This window comes from Ambystoma mexicanum, chromosome 1p (genome assembly GCF_040938575.1).
Source record: "Ambystoma mexicanum isolate Mex_15411 chromosome 1p, UKY_AmexF1_1, whole genome shotgun sequence".
Lineage (NCBI taxonomy): Eukaryota > Metazoa > Chordata > Amphibia > Caudata > Ambystomatidae > Ambystoma > Ambystoma mexicanum.
Genome location: NC_090921.1, coordinates 1,411,837,227 through 1,411,860,287, shown reverse-complemented (window position 1 = coordinate 1,411,860,287; position 23,061 = coordinate 1,411,837,227).

Here is a 23,061-nt window from a genome sequence, read left to right as displayed (position 1 = left end):
AGTCCTCTAGTCAGGCCCCAAGACATTATATTGCCCTTGATGAATAAAAAAGAAAATAACAAGTCCACTCATCGAGGCCCACAGATATTCCATGGCCCTAGATGAATCAAAGAAAAGAACAACTCCACTCATCGTGCCCCCAGACATACCATGGCCCTTGATGATGTGACAAAAACAGGCGTCCCCATCCTCAGACTCTCAAATCAATGTGTCACACTTAAATACTGTAGCGGTATCATCACACTCTGTAGTGCTGGTTCTTGGTGTCAGAACCACTATCTATAGAACCCCATGATTGATATCTTGATGGCTGTGGTATTCTTACAGCTGCATGTCCTCTGGTAATAATGAAATCATAGGGGCCATTACAGTCTCTCGGGCTTGCACATAATGGGGGCATCCAAAAACCCCATCCATTCCCAAGACACTTATTGCTGGAGCTCCTTGAACTACCCCAAAAGCCATTCTGCATCATCAGTGGCAAACCCAGGCCTTTGTAGCTTGAAGCCCCCTGAAAAACAGCCCCTTCCGGTGACACATACTAGAAATCCTTGCTATGTGGATCCATCCTCGATGATTGCGTGAACCCGTCAGCCATATCCATAGGTAACCCTAAATCCATGGCATCAGCGTATGTTGGTTGTGAGAGGCCACATACCACACACACTGCTGGAACAGTGCAGAGACCATGATAGTTTGTTGGCCCCTAAACACCATTTGAGGACCCTCAAAACATCTAGAGATTGTTGAATTATGTGTAGAAAACCAATGGGTGTCGAATGCTGAGCTCTGCAGGCTGTTTTTTCCGAAGCGGCCCGCTGTAACATCCAGTTGTTGGAAAACATTTCAATAAAAAACAGAAAGATAGAGCATCTTTTACTCAGCAGACATCAGAAAATTACAATATTCACCAACAATGTCACAACAGTAGCAACACACAGCATGTTGGAATGTCAGCGTCAACATATTAAATCCATTGTATCAACCAAGTACAGGTCCCTAAGAAATTGAAATTTCAATCCATTTATAAAATACAATCACAGCTACACCACTTCATCAAAGGTGTGATCTTTGGAGAAAAAAAACAATCCACTGATCTTGGGGTGTGTCAAGATTGTATAAAACACTGCAAAACTTAAAACTGTATTTTAAAAGTCCCAGCACAATTGTACCTCGCAATTGTGTTTTAAAAGTACACAATGCATTTTTCACATGTAGAGATGCGGGCCATCACTCTTCTTTTCCTTTACAGACAGAGTGTACATCCCCAATCATCTTGGCATTCACCATCCTTAAAATCTCATCAACTCAAGTACTTTGTATCAATAAATCGGGGTTGTACCGTTTGCTCAAAATGTGGGCTCTTTGGCGGAAACTTAAATACTACCATAACATTCAACATTTGAAATATTTCATCAACTTTTTGGCACTGTGAAGATGAGACAGGGCATTGTGCATGTGCACATTTGCCACATCACAAAAAGGCAGGTGCACCAAATGTGCAGTCAGGGTTTATTTCATTTTTAATTTGATGTTTGGAACAGCAATAAGGGCGGTGGGTTCCAAGCTTTAATATTGAAGTGTCTGATTGATTGTGTGAGTGTCTGAATGTTTGTGTGCGTGTTTGAATGATTATGCAAATGTCTGATTGATTGTGTGAGTGTCTTAATGATTTGCACCATTACAGTTTCATCAGCTCTACTACTTTGTACCACTAAATGACGGCTGTACTGTTTGCGCAACAAATGTGATCTTTGACAGAAACTCAAATGCTCAAATACCAACATCACATAGCATGCATTTGAAATATTTCATCTACTTTATCAGCGTTGTGAAGCTGAGATAAAGCATTGTGTGCATGCAGATATGCTGCATCACAAAAAAGATAGGTGCAACCAAAGTGCAGTCTGGTTTATTTCATGTTTAATTTGATGTTTGGAACAGCAATAAGGGCAGCAGGCTCCAAGCTATAATATTGAAGTGTCTGATTGATTGTGTAGGTGTATGAATGATTGTGCGAGCGTCTGAATGATTGTGTAGTGGTGCCATGCACACTTGTAAAACACACTACACAAATTTTCAACATATTCGCAAGTGCTGTAGTCAAAATCTCAATAACAGTTCTAGAACACAAGCTCCACACATAGAAATGGAATCCAGCACATCCAACATGTATGCGGTATCCTGGCCGTTATGTAAAACCACAGAGAATTCTAAGTAAACTACACATAAAAAACACATCATTAAAAGCACATAGCTTAGGAGAGCGGAGTGAGGAGAGAGTGTTTTGTGTGTTCCTTACTCTGTAAGTCTCTTTTCAGTGGCTGCCATGACAAGGGGGAGGAGTGCCTATTAGAACTGACCGGAATCCTGACGGAGCGAGAGCTGAGTGAGGAGAGAGTGTTTTGCGTGTTCTTTACTCTGCAAGTTTTTTTTTCAGTGGCTGTCCTGACCTGGGGGAGGAGTGCCTATTAGAACTGACCGTAATCCTGAGCGGAGCGAGAGCGGAGTGAGGAGAGAGTGTTTTGCGTGTTCGCCGGGTTCAGCGGGTTTGCAAGGAGAGGCTGAACTTTAATGCTTGGAAGCACATCAGAAAAGAAACCACGGCTCCGGAGAACGCTCCTATAATCTCAGGAAACCCGAGAAATCAAGGTAAGCATATTGACACTGACATAGCGACATGTAAAAACTCCTCTCCCGCTCCCCTTTTTTTTCTTTTTTTCTTTTTTCATTCTCCCGATAATAAATCCAAACCGGACATAGACTGTTGAACAAACAAGGGGCAGGGAACAACAAATGTGACAAGAGACGCGGCAAACAGAACAGTAAAGGTGACAAACAAAGGGGTCTACTGTGGCGCCTGAAGATGTCAGGGAACGAAAGGGGACCGGACCCACACGTGGAGATATTTACTCATGCGAGAGACACAAGTGAAGATCAACAGGTCCAATACTCTTAACCATCCCACAAGGAAGAAGGTCACTGCAGTTTTTAAGACTGCACAATTAAATAAAAGACACGCCAGACTACCAAACTTTGTAAACCATTAAGCCTGGTAGAAACTGCAAAACGAAAATAAAAACACCAGCCTCAGGCCAACGCGGCGGAAGCTTGCAAGAGGTAAATCAAAAAAAAGAAGGAAGAAGGAGCAACAACAGAAGGATTAAAACTACATACATAGATCAAGAACTATCTGTAACTCCATCTGTAAAATGAAATTAAGGAGTACTGCGCATTTGGACTTGACAAAGGCACCAGAATGGGACGGCTCCTACTTGGAGCCAGTGGCGTACTCCACCACAGTAGGGTCACCTGTCGAAAGGGGGGAACAGGAGTCTACATCGAATAACCAATTCTCAATCGAGGCCCAAATTCACAGACCAAACCAAATGCCGGAGGAAGAAACTAAGGGTAAAGAAAATCAGAGAGACTATACAAACCACTGGAAAAAAGGGTTGGAATACACAGTCACCACCGGAAACATCCCAAAAAAAATCAAAGAATACTTTGACAATAGAAGAAGCAGAAGTTTGGATGAACTGGTCGAATACCAAAATAGGGACCTAACCCAGCAGATAAAAGAAAATGAAAGGAGGGAAAATATAAGAGAAGAACAACAAACCCTACAGGAAAGTATTGAAAGTGAGATGGAAGAGGTAGGGGAACTGGAAAAAGATAACACAGAGTCAAATAAAAGGAAAATCCCACCAAAAAGCGCCAGCAACCATATCTCCGAGGAGGGAGGAAAAGAAAATCATGATCGAAGTCCAACCTCAAGTGGCACAACACTGAGTGCTCTCAACTATGTCCTAAACTCTTTGGTATCAGTTTTTGAACTACTAAAGGGCGAGGTTCAATCTCAAGCAGGAATAGTTTTGGAATTAACCAACAAAGTGGCAAGATGTGAGACCTCATTGGTTGGCCTCAGTAATGTGATCAATACCACAGTAACCCCACTAATAGAAGAGGCAAAAAAAGAATCCTTAAACCACACAAAAGAAACAGCCCTTCTTCGTATCCTTCTGATGGACAATAGGAAAGCAGAGGAGACTGGTAGGGATCAGATCTTGATAAATTTGCAAAATTGGAGGGAAAAGCCAGCTCGGAATCAACCATAGAAGATCTCTTGAAGACAGCTCAATTGATGGAAGAACAAGAAACTATTGGAGAGAAGGATAGAATCACACAAGAGGATGAAATGGAAGATCCTAAAGACGACTCAATTATAAGTTGGACCAACGCAAGCAATCAAAATTCTAGGAGAAGAAGAGACGCAAAAAAAAGGCAAAAAGGGAAAAACAACCACAACTAGAAAAAAAGTAAAAAACAAAAAATGGAAAGGGAGAGGAAAGAAAACATGCAAGAAATCCCGGAAAAGGCAAAGACGCAAAAGAAAAAAAAGCTCTGGAAGTGGAAAAAGATAACAGTCTAGAAATTATAGAAGAAAATTTAGAACATCAGGTCCAAAAACAACAAGGCAAGAAAAGGGCAGGTCAAGAAGTCTCAAAGAACACACCAAAAATAATGGAAGTAAGCACAGGTTCACAAACTGAGGCCCAAACTAAACCTGTCGAGGCCGCAATGATTAACACCAATAAAAAATTGAAGCCCGCCCGATCTTCATTAAAAAACAAAAAACTGGGGGCGTGGCCAGCTACGAGACAATGCGGACGTGAATCTGCACCGCTCCGCGAGCCGCCACATAATCCTGAAACATCCTGCCTGATTTCGACAAGATGGACCAAAAATAAGCAAACGTACGGAATGCGGAGGATCTGCTCTATATCCTGGTAACTTTTGGGGACAAAACGCATGCAGGAGTTAGAGAAACATCGACTCTGGTTCGAGGCCACGTTTTGAAACGCTGTTACAAACAAAATGGCCGCCGCGTATCCCATAGGCCCTGGCAGGGCTACGCAGCGAGCTGCAACCACCCCCGCGGGGTCTGAGAAGACGGCGCTGAAACCGGTGACTCGTACCTGAACGCAAGTTGACCCTCCGCCCTTACGCACGCATCGTCAAGCGTGGGGCGGCGTGTATCGACACCCAGTGCCCGCCGCCGGGGACCGCGAGACAACACAGCTCACGGTGCGGACGAGGGAGACTCACCACAGCATACCGCTGGAGACGCCACTGGAAGACGAAGAACCTGGGAGAATACAGTACGTTCCTGGAGCGGAAGCGGTGAGGCAACGGAGCGGACTGCGGCTCCAGCCATAATACGCTTCCTCCGTAACGCGAAGCTGGTGCCTAATAACTGTAAACTACCGTCTCATCCGCCGCTACCTTGTCAGTGCTACGGGCGGTAGAATCAGTCTCCCAAACAACGAAACCGAGCAGGCGTGGGGCCATACCCCAGTCCAACATTGCCCACACCATCAGCTCGCAAATAGAAGCAAAGAGCGGGAGAAGAGATCAGCATAAGACTGCCCCGGTTAGCCTGGCGAAACAACCCTGGGCGGCCCGCAAAAACACCGGCACCGAGCGTTCGTCCTGTGAAGCTGTCAAACCGCCAGGGAGCATCTGTACCCTGGCGCAACTGTGCGACCTATCCAAGTGTGTGCGGCCACTACGCACCTCACTAAACTACTGCAGTGGCCCTGGGACACATCGGAGAAAATGGGGAAAGATAAAGCTAAGAAACTCCCGACACAGAGTAGAATGGAACAATATACAATCCCTTCGACACAGGTCCCCGACTACCATCCGGTCACCCTGGAAGAAGGACAACCGGGTAACGCAATCTCCCTGAGGGACATCATGGCCGCCATTGCAGACTCCCGCACGTCAATGGAGCAAAAAATGGAACGGATAAGCCTGGACGTGTCCCTCCTCAGACACGATCTCCAAAAGCTGATGGCACGAACTGGCGAAGTCGAACAGCGCATCTCGACTACAGAAGATGGAGTACGAGACATGCAACACCAGCTCAGAAGCGTCACTTCAAAACTCAAACTGCTGGAAAGCCGAGTTGAAGACGGTGAGGGCCGCTCAAGGCGCAATAACGTGCGCATAATTGGCATACCTGAGAAAGCTGAAGGCCCCTGCATGGAGCTCTTCCTTGAACAATGGCTAACAGACCTATATGACCTGAGCTCCTTCTCCAAGTTTTTCTCCATAGAACGAGCACATAGAGTACCCACGGGTAGACCAACTCCTGGGGCGCCACCACGCACGGTAATTGCGAGATTCTTAAATTACAGGGACCGAGACGCCCTACTGCAACTGGCACGGACCAAAGGCCCGATCACCTTTAACGGCTCCAGGATCGCCTTCTTTCCGGACTACACGAGAGAGGTGCAGAAAGCGAGGCAGTCTTTCCACCAACTTAAAAAGCACCTGCAAACATTGGGGGTCAAATATGGCCTACTTTTCCCAGCACAGCTTAAGATTTACCACAAAGGCACATCAATCCATTTCAGTGATCCGAAGGAAGCATTGCACTGGGCGGAACAACATATAGAGGGGGACTGGTCAACTCCCCGAGCCAGCAGGGGAAGAAACAACAGACCGCCCCCGACCAACAACATGCACCCCGACCGCCCCCGGAACAAGACCTACCAGAGGACAGCGATGGATGACCCCTGTCACCACTCCTGGCGACGCCCAGCGGTATACCAGTGAGTACACAATGCACTACCCTAACACAATCCACAAACCGTACCTGCTGACACGAATCAACACACTCCCTAAAATTGCGGCCGCAGGGTCGACTCGCAGCCACATGTTAGAGGGGCCCCCCACCCTCTAAGAGACACATCAGAGAGTAGCCCCAGCGGTGCTAACCCCTGATCGCACACCGCCAGGGAATAGCATACACACACAAGTTGAGTTTATTGCATGTAAGGTGTCCAGTTGACACCTGTGGTTTTCTAGGTTCGGGCGACCGATGCTTCTAGTTGGGAGGAGTATGGGGTGGGGGGTAACGGGTTTGTTAAGTTTCATTACACACGGGACACGTCAGACACAAACACACCAGGACCAATCAGTACGAGCATAACCTATGGGCACAAGCTCGCGAGACGCGACACATCGTCATCGGCAGCACCTTTATCCACTCCCATAAGCAGACATGGCATCACATAACAACACTGCTCATGCCCTCAGAACACTCCGGCTCATGACGTGGAATGTCAATGGCCTTGGCAACGCTATCAAACGGCGCCTGGTTAGGCAATTCCTTAACAGACGGGCACCAGACATAGTGCTTCTGACTGAGACCCATCTTGCGGGCACGGAATGCAGCCTGTTCAAACGCACAAACTACAAGCTGACACTCCACTCAGGCTTCACGATGGGATCAAGGGGAGTCATGGGGCCTCATTACGACTCAGGCGGTAAGGGTTTTACGGCGGCGTTAACAGCGCCGACCCTTACCGCCTGAGTACGAGGTCCCTTAGCGCCATGGCGGACTTAACACCTGCTTTTAGCAGGTGTTAAAATCCATGGCGCTAAGGGACCATGGAGGTAATTATGCCACCGTAATTTACGGTGGCGTAATTAACGCCTTCCCCACTCCCATTATGCCCTATGGGGCAAAAATGGGAATGGGGAAGGGTAAATGGGGATTGGGGACTTACCGCCCCCGCCAACCTCGGAATGGGGCGGTAAGTCCGTCAACCACCATGGCGTAAACGTAGTTTACGCCATTGTGGTAAAGTCACGGCCCAGGCGGTAACTTACCACCTGGGTCGTAATGAGGCCCATGGTCCTGTTACACAAAAACCTTCCTTTTCAAATCACCACAGTGCGCCTGGACACTGGCGGCAGATACGTATATGTGACGGGCACGTTGTGGGATCAATCCATCGCACTGTTAGCCACCTACGCACCACCAACCCAACTGGACCAACTGCTCACAGACATTGGGCCTCATTCCGAGTACGGCGCTAACCAATGGCGCTATTAACGCCTTGGTTGACGCCGTACCCGGACCGGCAGCGCCTTGGTGGATGGCGAAATCACCGCCCCATTCCAAGGTTGGCGGGGCGGTAATTCCCCATTCACCAAGGCTCTTCCCCATTCCCAAATGAGCCCCCATAGGGCTCAATGGGAATGGGGAAGATGCAAATAACGGTGACCGTTCATTACGGTCACCGTTATTGGCTTGGAGGCCCCTTTGCGCCCTCGACTTTAACACCTGCTCAAAGCAGGCGTTAAGGGTGAGGGCGCAGAGGGAACTCGGAGTATGGCGGTAAGGGATTACCGCCACCGGTCTCGTTACCGGTGGCCGCTATCCCTTACCGCCATACTCGGAATGAGGCCCATTGCCCCGCTGATCACGAACGACACTTCCAACCTGCTGGTTCTGGGTGGAGACTTCAATGAAGTCATTAACGTAACTTTAGACCGCTCACACTTACGCAATAGGAACCCCAACGCAACTACCCGACTGGCCACATTCACCAATGCACTGGGTCTATGCGACACATGGAGAGAACTCCACCCAGACACTAGGGAATACTCCTTCCATTCAGGGGCACATGCCTCCCTATCTAGACTGGACTACTTTTTCGTCCCGGCCTCTGATTTACACAAGGTACAGGAAACAGACCTGCTCCCTAGAGGCATATCTGACCACTCCCCGCTTGAACTGAAAATCACAACATCCAGGCCGATTCCCCCGCCGAGCTGGCGACTAAACAACTACTACTTGGGGGACCCCGAGCTGGTGGATAAACTCCAGGAGAGCACAAACACATACTTTGAGCTTAATACACAGTCTGCTTCTAACCCTGAGACACTGTGGGAAGCGTAGAAGTCAGTGCTAAGCGGCGAGCTAATATCATGGACGACTGCCCAAAAAAGAAAGCATCTTAGCAAGATACTTGAAGCAGAACAGCAAGTGAAGCAGGCAGAGGAAAAGCACATAAGCGAAGACACACCAGACACAAACCGCACCCTGCTTCGAGCACAAAAGAAGCTTCAAAATACAGCAATGGATAACGCAAGGCACGCACATACTGCGATGCGAGCGAGAATCTATGAAACGGGAGACAAAGCTGGGAAGATGCTGGCATGGCTGGAAAGGAAAGAGCAAGGGCTCAGCCATGTCTTGCGGCTGGAGACAGGAGAGCAAAACACTTGTGTAACGGACCAGGACATAACACAAGGCTTTGCAGAGTATTACGCTGAACTCTATGAGGCACCCAGGACTCGAATGGATGCCTCGATCATGGAGGAAATAGCCTTCCCTACCCTAAATGCGGCGCAGCAGGAACTACTAGAGAGAGACGTCACGGAGGACGAGATTCTAAGCACCATATCCAGCCTCCAAACCGGCAAATCCCCAGGTCCCAACGGCTCTCGATCGAGCTATGGCGGAAGGTGGGGACCAATGTGATCTCTCCGCACCTGTTACGGATGTACCAGTATGCACGTGAAAAGGGCATTCTCTCAACTCACCTACGTGAAGCAACGATAATAGCGATACCCAAACCGGACAAACCCCCCGAAACCTGCAGTTCATACAGGCCTATCTCACTTATCAACAGCGAAACAAAGATACTCACCAAAATACTAGCAGACCGCCTCCAACAGGTCATTCCCTCTCTGATACACCCGGACCAGTGTGGCTTCATGCCACAGAGATCAACACGCATGAACCTTTACAGAATATATTCAGCCCTGGAAAGAGCCCACAGCATACAAGGCCCCTTGGCCTTACTTGCAATTGACTTTGAGAAGGCCTTCGACTCAGTGAGATGGGAGGCCATTTGGGTCATAATGCACCGTATGGGCTTTGGCGAGAACTTCATGAGCTGGGTACGCCTACTATACAACTGCCCAACCGCCAGAACCAGGATCAATGGATGGCAATCAGATCCCTTTGGGCTGGGGAGAGGAACGAGGCAGGGCTGCCCACTGTCAGCCATGATCTTTGCGATCGCAATAGAACCCCTGGCAATTCTCCTGAGAAACACACCTGCCTGGGAAGGCTTCCGCTGGTCAGCAACCTGGGAGGACAGAGTATCACTCTATGCTGACGACCTGCTCATCTATCTGAAGGACCCAGCCAATTCCTGTCCCAGAGTTACGAGCATACTGGAGCAATATGGGGCATTCAGTGGCCTACGAGTGAACTGGGCCAAATCCATCCTATTCCCTATAGGGGATGCGCCTGCAACCAGTGTAATGAACGGCCCCTACCAGATCGAAATGGAGCAGTTCAAATATCTTGGGATACGTATCACGCAACAACTTGCAGACTATACATCCCTGAACCTTGCCCCACTCGTAACAAGATTCGCAGAAGACACCCGTAACTGGATCTCATTGCCATTGACATTGTTGGGTAGAGCTCCACTATTCAAAATGATTGCCCTCCCCAAATTCTTGTACATCCTGCAAAATGCCCCTCTATATATCCCGCAGCAAGAATTCCATAAGCTCGAATGCATCCTCAGAAAACTGCTATGGGGGGGGGCGCATCCGCGGATCGCTCTCTCCACGCTCCAAAGGTCCGTATGGGAAGGAGGGATTGGATTACCCAGGCTGCAATCATACTACTGGGCCGGCCAGCTGACGGTGGTCAATGACATGTTGCATGGAGATGGGACACTTCCGCACATCAAGGCAATTAACCCCCACAACACAACAGCACCATTCGAACATATCTACGGAAGCCTGGGTCGCCCACCGAAACCAGATATGGCGACACACATTGTGAGAATATGGAAAGAGGTACACCGACACCTAGGATGGGATGGGAAACTGACACTGGCCCAACCCCTATGGAACAATTGCCATCTTCCTGAAATAAAAAAGCTACCTAGATGGCCCGAATGGGTCCAACGAGGAATCACCACCGTCGGGGCTGTGCTGCGGGAGGACAAACTTGCACCATTTGAAACATTGCAAGAGGAATTTTCCCTCCCAGCCACAGAAAGATACCACCACATGCAATTGCAACATGCGTGGAGCACCCACCAACAAAATATACGGAACATACCGGAAAGCTCCCCCCCTTGAATGCAATATGGTGTCGGACCAGGTGAAACGGAAAGTCACCTCCACCTTGTACAATGTGATTACATCCTTTGCGACACCAGAATTGACCAGCCTGAAGACCAAATGGGAACAGGACGTGGGACCGCTCCAGCCGGAAGACTGGGTGGAGGCCCTAATGTACCCGCGCAAGGTAACCATCTCTTCAAGACTCAGGCTGGTCCAACTAAAAAGATCCTGCACCGCGTCTACTACCCAAGAGTCGCCCTTTTCCGCTGGGGGAAGACGACAGACGCACGCTGCCTGCGATGCAAGCGTGAGGAAGGCACATTCTTCCATATCCTATGGGAATGCAATAATATCCAACAACTCTGGCAGAAATGCTGTGACAAACTATCCAGCGTTATAGGCAAGGCAATAGTCAGATGCCCAAAACATCTCCTTCTGGGGATCTCTAATGAAACCGACCTATCCCAGTATGAAAAGATACTCTGCTCCACTGCAACGGCCGTGCTCAGGCGGAATATAGCACAACTGTGGGGCGCAGAACGCACTCCGGACTACGACCGATGGGTCGTGGATGTGGACATCTGCGCTGACATGGAACATCGGGTATATGCTGCAAGGGGCTGCCCGCAAAAAGCAAACAAAATATGGAGTCGCTGGGAAGACGCCAGCTAGAAGGCAGGTGTGCCACGGCAGACGCTAGGAATGGACAGGGCCGCATGATGCTGAATGAAGTGAGCCAGGAACATACTGATTGTGCCACGAGTAACTCCTGCTTTGGCAAAGTCTGACACACCACTAGACGGCAGTCCCAGTTATCAAGAGTTTTCTTTTCTTCTCTCTTCTTTCCTCTCTTTTGTTGTTTTTAGTTTTTTTACCTGCTTCTCTCTCCTCTCCTGACCCTCCTCCTGAAAATGTTGATTGTATGACTGCTCCCTTGCTCCCGTCCCTGATACACAGAGAGATGCATGTACTGTTAAGTTGTTTTCCTATGTTTAAAATCAATAAAGTCTTTGATCAAAAAAAAAAAACTCACTAGGAACAGAGGGGCCTAAAATAAAAATAGCCCCTATATTCGAAAAAGTGAAGAAATATGTGCTGAATTTAGCAAACTTGGACAATCAGGAGCACCCTACCCAGGTGACTATGAATCTTGGACATGGAACATTTCAAAACTTCCCAGAACCTGAGATAAAAGAAACCAAAGAGAAGAAAAAGGAACCTATAAATGCAAGACTGGAAGAGAATCTGGGGTGGAGAAATAGTGACCCAGTCATCCAAGATGCATCCCGCATGGGCTTTGAAATTCCTAAACTATGGCTAAAGATGTCATCAAACCGAGCAAAGCCCAAATCTCTCAGCAGAATGGTGATACTGTCCATATTCAAAAAAAGCAGAGATCTCTATTTATTCTCTACAGAGGACATAGAATATGTGAAGTTCCCTGATCGGAAAAACTTGTTTCTGTTAGAAATCGGCCTGAGCTCAATAAAAGCACAAACAGCAATTCTGAAGGCTGGCAAAGAACTGGAACTAGAAGGTATAACAATACATATCTCACATCCTAATCCACCCCGAGCCTAGACAAATGATCAGGAATGACATAAGGAGGTGATGAAGCGGAAAGGCAGAGGTCCTTGGGGCCCAAATGCAGATGGAAAAGGAACATCCGCCCAGGAAACATCAACCCAAGAAATAACATTGGCGGCTCTCTCCGACATGCTCATGCAAGTTCTGAAAAACATGGACATAGGAACCCAGAGCCTTTAGGCAGAAAGAATATAGTCAGCTGGAACACAAGAGGATCCAGCACATTTAGGGCAAAAGAAACAAAAGATTATCTATTTGGAAGATGGACATCCTGGCATTCTAGGAAACATGGTTGGTAACGCCAATAGAAATTGAGGGGTTCACAACCTTTTGTCTACCAGCAAGCCAAAAGGCAAAAGGGAGGCCGGCTGGGGGCCTAACAACAGCCATTAAAATCAGCACATTTAAACACGCCATCCAAATATGGAAAGATAATAGCGGGATTCTGGCTTGTAAAGTCCACTCCACCAATGACCCAGAAGCAAATGCCCTAATTGTAATAAATATCTATTGGAACCCTGTATCCACTAAACTCCAGGCCTTCCAGGACAAGTTAGCAGAACTGATGGTAAAGATTAAGACAGAATGGCAAAAATCAGACATTGTGCTCGCAGGAGAATTCAATGCAGAATGTGTATGCTATAAAAGGGGAACGGCAGGTGAAGATAAACATACACTGTCTAATAAAGGCAAGGCCTGGCTGGAATTCACTAAAGCATGGGACCTTATAATGCTGAATAATGTAAACCAAGATGACGAAGGGCCTTACATGACATGGCAAAGAGGCAAATCGACCTCAGGGTTTGACTACATCTTTGTCAGTAAGGGACTCTTCAACCTCAAATCACAACTAAGAATAAAGCATGAAGGAGGTAGTGACCATTTGAGATTGGAATTACCAATCACAGATGGACCTGGTTCGATGATCCTAAATCACAATCAAGATATGACGGGAATAAAAGGGAAAATAAGATTGAGAAAATATGGACAGGGTGGGAGAGATCTAAATTAGAAACTGCAAAACATGTCAGTGCAGATGACCCAAGAGCTAAGTCAACCAGACAAGTTTGTGAACACACTATTGTCATTGGTTCCCCCAAAATCGCCATCAAGCAATGCAAAACACATACATCTCCATAGCTTCGACGAAGATACGAGACAAAGGAAAAGAACCTTGAGAAAAACTATCAGTGAATTAAAAAACAAAAATTGGATCAAGAACCATATAACATGCAACTAAAAATAATCAGGCAAAATTATAAAGCTTGGGTAAAGAACCACAAGGCCCTTCTCTATCAAAAAGTGGGCAAAGAAATGTTAAAGTTAGTCTCGAGCTCATCCTCAAGAAGCTTCTGGTCAGTGATACGAGAGCTAGATTCTGAGTCCAGCAGCACACTTTGTAACTTGGTTCCGGAAGAAAGCTGGGTAGATCACCATGCAAACAGCTTTGGAAAAGTACTAAAGGAACCAACCTACCTGCCCAACCTGCCTGCCCTTAGATAAGGGATGGGTACTATAAATAGAGGAGAATTAAATTATAGAATTAATATCTAAAGCCTCATTATCAAGAGCTGCAGGTCCCAATGGCCTAACATATCAGGTACTCAGGAAAATCTGATGCTCTGGGCAAAACTGCTAACGAGACTCTTCATGGAGATACTACAACAAAAGAGCTTCCCTCCCTCATGGAAAACTGCATTGATTATACCATTCTTCAAGGAGGGTGATAGGTCAAATCCCTCTAGCTATCCGCCTATTGCCCTCCTAGACATCGATAGCAAAATATTTATGAGACTTTTGTTAAATAAGCTCTCGTCCTGGACAGAACAGGAGGGGGTGTTATCCAGATGCCAGACATGATTCATAAAAGGACTATCAATAACCCTAAACGGAGCTATGTTGAACCTCCTCAGAGAAACATCAATGGCCAGAGGAGGGAAACCACTGTATGGAGCCTGGATTGACCTCTCTAAGGCCTTCGACCAAATTGATAGAACAAGGTTGTGGCAAGAACTGAGAAGAAAGGGAATCCCAGAGATTCAATGCTAATGGAACTGCACAGGGAAACAAGTGTAAGGGTGTGCCTGGACAACAGTAGCCACCTCTCTGAATCAGTCTCAGTGGAAATAGGATTAAGGCAGGGTTGCCTGGGGGCAGCCACATTTTTCAATTTATTCCTGGCAGACGCAGGAAAACACCTGATCTCGTCCGCGTTGGCCAGTCCAGAAATCAATAGAAGAAAAATATTCTGGTTGGCCTACGTGGATGACATCGTCCTGCTTGATAGAACCACCATTGGTCTGCAAAAATTACTGAACGGACTGAGTGAATATGCCAAGGAAAATGGGTTGTTAATAAACCCCAAGAAATCCAGGATACTAGCTTTTAAGCACCCAAGGAAAAAGGTGAATTATAAGCATTGGATCCTGGATGGGCAAATAATTCCTCAAGTGGAAGATCTCACATACTTGGGGTATAAGATCTATGCTAGCCCAGCCAGCTAAAAAATAGAGAGAGACAAGCTCGCTAAATCCCTCTCGTTAATTCCTCACCTGACTAAAATCAGGAATAGATACTGCAAATTCTCAGTAGTCCCAATGGTAAAATACTACCAGAGCAAGATAGTTCCAGTCTTGCTATATGGTCTAGAAGCCAAACCACAGCTTTGGAACTTTAATTGGGCCAAAATAAAAGGCAGAATTTGGAAGAAAGCCTTTAATCTACCATGGAATACATCAGGGGGGCAGCTGCGCTTCGAATTGGGTCTAAAGTCTTTGAACTGTCTGGCGGAATGGAAACTGATGTCCTTCTACAGGGAGATCATAAATCCCCAAAAGGGCTCCCTGTATGAGGACATTAATGAACACCATATCAATCTGAAATCTGAAATCCTACAGGGACTTGAATAGAAAATAAAAACTGCAATCTTGAGAACAGGCTTAAGTTTGCAAATACTGGAGAATAATCCACTGAAAGTAAAACGGGAGCTGGAAGTATTGGATTGGGTAGACACGGTAGAAAATACAAGGTCATCAATACCGAAAAATACTTTTCTGATAGTTGACAAGAAAATAGGTACCCTTCCAAGGTATCTAGAAAAATTTCCAGATGCAAAAATTAGAAACAACTTCCTCAGAGCAAGACTGGATATACTACTGATGGGGGAAACACTAAATATTTGGAAACAGTCGGAACGGACAGTGATATACTGCAAGGGATGTGCAGTCTCAGGAAATCAATCCCTGAGACATCTACTAACTGAATACATAGGAACATGGGACCTACGACTGAAAAAACTAGGAAGATTCTTAGAAAGATTGGACTGGTTAGCATCAGAAAATACATGGCACAGAATAATTTCAGGCCACAAAATCCAACTCACAGCAGCAGTGGTGAAACTACTTCAATCCCTGCACTTGGTATAGGGAAACATCTAAACTTGAGAGAAGAACTGAAAAAGTAAATAAAAATCAGCATCGCAAAAAAACGGACAAAGGGGAAATCAAAATTGTAAGCGCAACCATAGGATAGGACTTTGAGGAAACCAAGATAAGGGGAGGGCTGGAAGCAAAAACGGAAAATAAGATAAGGAGCTATCACATCAGGGGAACTTGCAGAATTATTCATCTGAAAACCCATCTGAACACGAGCTGGAGAAGAAAAAAGAGATGGACTTGTTCTCGGCAAAGCTTCTGTCTCCTTTCCTCGCCTTCTGAACTGCCACGCTCCCGTTTACCATCCTTCCCCTCCTTTTCCCTCTTCCGTCTTCTTCTTCCTTCTTATCATCTAACCTCCTAATATTTAATATACTTTGCTCTTTTTATTCCTGTTTTCACCTCACTCTTCCCTTTCTTCTCCTCTTACTCCTCTATTCGCTCCTTTCACTATTTTAGAATTGATTTACTTTCCCCTTTTTAAGAGGGGTAAGAAACTGCTCATTTTATTAGTTTTATAGAATGAAGTTCTGCTTTCTGTATTAAATTGTTAAGGTTTTTTGTATATGATATGTAGACTGCAAACCAAATACAATAAATAAAAAAATAAAAAATAAATAAAAGCACGTAGCAATTTACTTTAAAAAAGCACAGCCTGCCTCAAAAAGGCCTCTCCCAAAAAGGGCTTGCCTCATAGCCCACCTGATGGCATGTCTCACAAAGGCCTGCCTATCGATACATACAGTAATAAAAACAGCCTTATCAATGCTTGAATACTAATGCATAAAATGCACACTCCAAACAAACAATCCATTAAAGTATTGAAATAGCCCCTAAGGTCACCTTTTTGCTGTTGCTGAAATGAACTGTGAATAAACAGCAGGCCCAGTTTCCAATCAGCAGGATTTGGAGGGGGTTATTTCAGTGTTTTCAGGGTTCTTTCAGTGTTTACAGACACAAAATCAAATCCAGCCAAAAAGCAAGGCTTCGACATGCAGAGCTTCAATCAAGTGCCCCAGGTGAATTAGTTGACACTGCAGGGGATCATTGAGCCGGCGTTCTGACACTGGGGTTGACAGTACCCCTGTTGGAGTTAGAGAACCCCCTTTAAAGGATGAAAACTCAATGCTGTTTCATTATCAACTGTAGGAGATTTTGTTTTATAGGGGTAAATTTGGGATTTGGCAGTATTTTCTTACCGTAAAAATATTGGTGGTAATTTGGTGGTAAATTAATCGTACATTTAGAGCGGGTTTGGTATCACACTATTTTAGTGACCATACCTTGATAGCTTGTTTTGGTGGTAATTTTATTGGTATCTTGTTTTGCTGTATTTTATCCCTGTGGTATAGTGGGGAGCATGTTTTTTTTATGCTATAACCCCATCATAAAACAAACCTTTCCTTTCTATTGGAATACCTTCTAGTTGTCTGTAGAAATCCCCACACTTATGCACTTCAGTGAACCCAATGTGTTTATTTAATGTGCCACCTATAATTTGTGGCTGGCATTACTGGTTTATGTAATCCAGTAATCTATGTGCAATTAGTCATTACTGGCTTTTGTACATCCAGTAATCTGTGTATTAGATTAGACACCTTCCCATCAGCATGCAAGGAAGGGCTCACTCATTACATAGCACACCCATCCTTTATCTTGTAGATATTTAGTACTGACTTTCTCTTATTTGCTATTTCAATTACAGTGGTAACTACTGCACTGATATAAACCTTTGTGCTTCACTTATGTAAATAATTCACAGATGCATAAATGACGCAAAAATCCCATTTGTTTCTATATATGCTTTTTGTATTGCATCTCATTTACAAGTCACAAAATCTTACCATGTTATTTACAGCATCATCTGCAATATAAAAGAACAAATAGAACAAACAGGTATTTTGTAACATGGATTAATGTTCCCACATTCTGAAATAGAGAAAAATAAACATGCATTGATTTCCTAACTTCCCTACACTGCAATAAATCTTAGTCACACATACAGCATTTTACCTGGTCCTCACTTAGCACTTATTTTACCAAGGTCGGTAATTCTTTGAAGTCCCTGCACAACCTCGCTGTGTTCGCAGATGCAGACCCAGTGTCAGCGCAAAACTCTTCCATAAGCTTTCGCCAACTGATTAGGTCCCAAAGTCAGCGCTCGACCCACTGAAAACTCTGTCTGTCTCCTCAGCCTAGCATGAACTAACTGCTCTCTTCATTTCTATTTTCCAATAAAACGTTTAACCGTCCCTTTATTGACGTGGCTTGTCTGCCTACATTTTCTCCCAATCAGGTTAAAAATAATGTGCTCTGTTCCAGCCTTCATTTTCAGAACAATGAAAGCTTCAGGCCCAGAGTTACTGTTTCACTTTGCTTCCTGTAGCTTGCATATTTTCTGTTCTCCACAAGCTGAAGAAAACGCCATGTGCATTTAATGAATCTCAGCAGTGCCACCAAAACATGGATTGCACCTCATTTTGCATAGAAGACTACATTCTCATGTTAAAAGTTAGCATTTAGTAGTTATGTTAATAATTTTAATAATGTTAATTGGTTATGTATTCTAATGTAGTCTTCATACATGAAGCATCCAAAATACATGGTGCATCTCATTATTTGAACCTGACAGCACACTAAGTTTTTCTATGCGTGTTCTGAATATCTGCAATTTCAAATTGGGCCTGGCTGTGTTATAAATCCTGTACTTTGCATGCTACCAATAATGCTATATATTATACTGACAAAAGAAATGCTATATTACATACTGACAATATGCTATTATATGCTGGTAAAAATGCTATAAATTCTGGCAAAAATATTATACCTGCTGGCAAAAATGTTATACATGTCCTTACACAACACACACAGTTTTCATGAACTCATGTGCAGGGTTTGTAACAAATCTAATTTTAGCTGTTTCCTGGGTGCAAGCTGTTTCCTTCTACCTGATTCCACTTTTTTACCAAAATCCACAGATTTCCTGACTTATGAAAAGGTATGTATCAAATCTAACTTTATCTATTTCATGGGTCCAAACTATTTTCTGGGCCTGTTGCCACTTTTTGTTAACAACACACACAGATTTCCTGCATACTGTGCAGGAATTACAGTGTGACAGCGCACATTTTGAATGGTTAGCTTCCTGTATCCTTATAATAACATCTAAAATTAAACAATGCCCATGTGTATTTTAATGGACAGTGTGTTTATACAGTTGGCCCAGAACATCCTGTATACAGGTGAGCTAAATATAAATACCATCCGTATTTTCTACTGATGTGGCTAGAATACCCCTCTATGAGTCACCACATTCCTGGGATTCCCCAGGTCTTGTTGTAGATAAATACCCAGAGCAGTATCACTTTGCAGCTGTTTATTGGGTTGCATAGCAGCAAAGGGCCACACGTAGGTTGCCGGATTGTCACAGCAATACTTTGACTTTCGTACAGTGTCTGGGAACACACTTTACTTATAATGTAAACAGTTTTAGTTATTTCAAAGCCAATGGTTTGAACATTTGTACAGGTTCTGATAAGCACATTTTACTCAGAGCAAACTGATTTTCATTATTTATATTTTGTATTAAAGCCAGTACATATAAGATTGATATACATTTTTATATCAAAATTGATATCAACATTTTTTTTATATAAACATTTTATGGGAAGTTTATATAAAACATTTAACATATTTTATATCAAAATAATATTTATTGTTTTTATAAAATTCTATATAAAATATGTTTTATATTATTTATATACATTTTTATATCAGAAAATATTGTTTATATTTTTTATATAAAATTCCATATGCAACATATGATCTGTTATATTGTTTTCATATATACATTTGATTGACAAACATATTTTTAATATTCTTTTTATATACATTATTATATCAAGAAATATGAATTTTTATATACACGTTTATATTAAGAAGATATAAATATTGCTTGATATCATTTCCCGCTTATTTTCGCAGTGAGCGGTAGCCCTCTGTTACGTCATCACTCTGTCACTCTGCAAAACCCTAGATTCACAGTCCCTGTCTTCAGAGCTCACTTCGCTCTCAGCGCTCGACTGAGCAACATCACAAAGCGCTGCTCCCAGCCGCTCCCATCTATATATAGATTTTATAGACAATGTATATTCACTTTATATCAAAAACAGATATAAATTAGAAAACACTTTATATCCAATATATATTGGATATAAAATTGATATAAAATATTTTCTACATCATTTTAATATCAAATTTTTATTAAGTTTATATCAAAGAACATCAAAACGGGACGGAACTAAGACAGAAGCAGGGGGCGTGACCACCTGTCAAAATTTTGACTTGTGCAAAGGAGACCCTCTTTTTCTACTCATGCCATATTGTAATACCACCAACCTTGCAGCAGTTTTTTTCTTTGTGCCTGCTTTTGGTACAATATTTATTCTGACACAATTCTGAGAGCACCATGGGTGTCCCCAAATAGCTTGCTGTAAATCAGCCAAGTAATGTGTCAGAAAATGTGGTGCACTAGTGAGTCTGGTCATGGTCACCATAGTGGGAGGTAAAAGGGCAGAATTGTCCCTTTGCATACAGAGCTAGATATCAGTGTAAAATTCAGTATTTCTCCTGGAATACTTTAAATATTAATCTTATGTCAACACCACCTTTGTGAGCAATTTCTCCACCCTTATTTCAAGGGGTGGTGCAGTGTCCCTATGTATGGAGGAAGCACAGGAGAGCATGGCTGGCCATGTGGCCAGAGGGGAGCTGGGAATGAGGGCATGAATAAAGCTTAGATAATTACCCTCCATAGTGGTGTGCAGTCTCATTATTGTAGGTGTGCACGTACATGTATGCTAAAGAGGTGTTTGGGCCAAACAGCAAACAACACACTGGCGATGAAGGTGGGATTGTGACCTCCCCACTGCAGTGTCCATGAGCAAGTATGTAGGGTGACAGATTACCGCTTTGTCAGCCAGCCGTCGCTGTTGCTGCCTGGAGTGCCAGAGCTCCTGAGGATTGAGGAGAGAGAGAGAGCGCAGGTTTGCCCCAGAAGAGCACCAGGAAGAGTGGATCCAGCACAGGGTCTGGCAGGAAGCGTGACTGCAGTCGAGCTCGTGGTGAGAGAGGGTGATGAGGACACACAAGCCTCTGGCTTCAGACCTCATTTCCCTAGATGCAGCTGAGGCAGGAGAAAAAAAAGCTGCACAACTCGACGCAGTAATAGTCGAGGGGTGCGGCACTGAGTAAAAAGGAAATACATGTATGTAGACAAAAGAAGAAACCACACATGCATGGCATGACCTAATTAAGAAAGTAAAAGAAGCATTCAAGTATACAAGAAATTGAAAGGGCTCACAAAGCAGACAAGGGCACTTGAAGCACCATAGGCCAGCATTGGCCCAGCCAAGGCAGGCAAAAATTAAAATATATATATATAAATAAATAAATATCAATACAACATTCAAGAAGCCAGTCTGAGCCTCAGGCATGACTATGACACGTCATGGGTTACCAGGAAGGCCAAGCAGTTCAAGCCCCAAAACCAGAAGGGCTCACCCAGCATGTTGCACAGCAGTTTGGGAACACCTTCCCTATTCTAAAACTATTGCCTTTTGACGTGGTGGATACAACACACATGGGACCCAAGTGGGCCAGATGGATCCGGGAATTCAACGTATGTCTGGATGCTTTGGGCCTTTAGGACGACAAGCAGATTAAATGGCTCCTCACACTCACAGCAGGACCTAAGGTGAGAGACATCATTTTCAAACTGCCTGAAGATATTGATTACACTTACCCAGGGCTCAAGTACCGCTTAAATGAATAATTTGCAATACACAAGAATGTTGATTATGAGCACCACATCATCTACACCACCATGCAGATGGAGGTCAAACAATTGACAAGATCGTGACCAATCGCAAAGACGCATAGGGTACCGGTAAACCATGCGCAAGCCCACAGCAACGGCACACAGCCCAATACTGCCTCTAACAAATCATCACAAATCAATGCAGGGTGCCTGTCCATGACATAAAAAAACACCTGCAAAAGACACACACTTTGGTGGAGATACTGCTACTTGCAAGAACTACCACTGCACTATAAATCCAAGTTTCAACAGAGAGCAAGATGCAAATATCGCCCTCGACGACTGTCAAGGAGGACGGGGTATGCAAGCTGGCATCACACCCTGTAGTGGCAAAGGGTGAAAAGGACAGGAAATAATGCTGTTGCTGTGGGAAAGAGTTTCTCCAGGAAGCAGTGTGCCCGGCAGTGGGGCAGAGGTGCTTTACCCGTGGAGGAGATGACCATTTCAAGGCCATGTGCAGCTCGACAAGACCGTCCAGCTCATGAACATTCGAGAGCAGAAAGAGAAGAAATGACCATTTGTGCACCTCGACACAATTGACTACGGGGCTGGACAATCAATCAAGCTGTGAGAGATGGAAAGCGTGCCTTTAAACCCTGGCATCCCCACAGCAATGGCACACAGCCCAATACTGCCTTTAACAATAAAAGGCGCAACCCATTACTTTGTCAAATAAAAGGGGGCAAGGGTCAAAGTGATGTCCAAAGAAAAATTCAGGAAACTCAAATCACTAAGTCATCTGAAGAAAGTGCAAAAAGACATATACACCTATTGCACCAAAGAACCACGGTCTTGCAAAGGGACATTCACCACCACTTGCAGCTCCGAGGATAAGGCGGAACGAATCACGATCCACGTGATTTACTCAGATGCCATGAGCGGTTGCATATTGAGCTTCCGGTCTGCCATACAAATAGGATTTATTCACATCTTCTACCACATAATGGCCGACAAATATATTTCCCTGACCGCAAGGATTGAGGTGGCATTCCTGTCTCTACTCAGAGGACGACAGATCAAACTGCACATCGACCCCTCAGTCAGACCGGTGGCAAAGCATTACTACAGAGGCATACCCCTCAATATTCAGTCACAAGTAGAGAGAGAAATACAAACACTCATCAGAGACAGCATCATTGAACCGGCCACAGGGCTGACACCCTGGATATCGTTTTTCTCTTGTTTGGACCTAAACAAGGGCTTTCA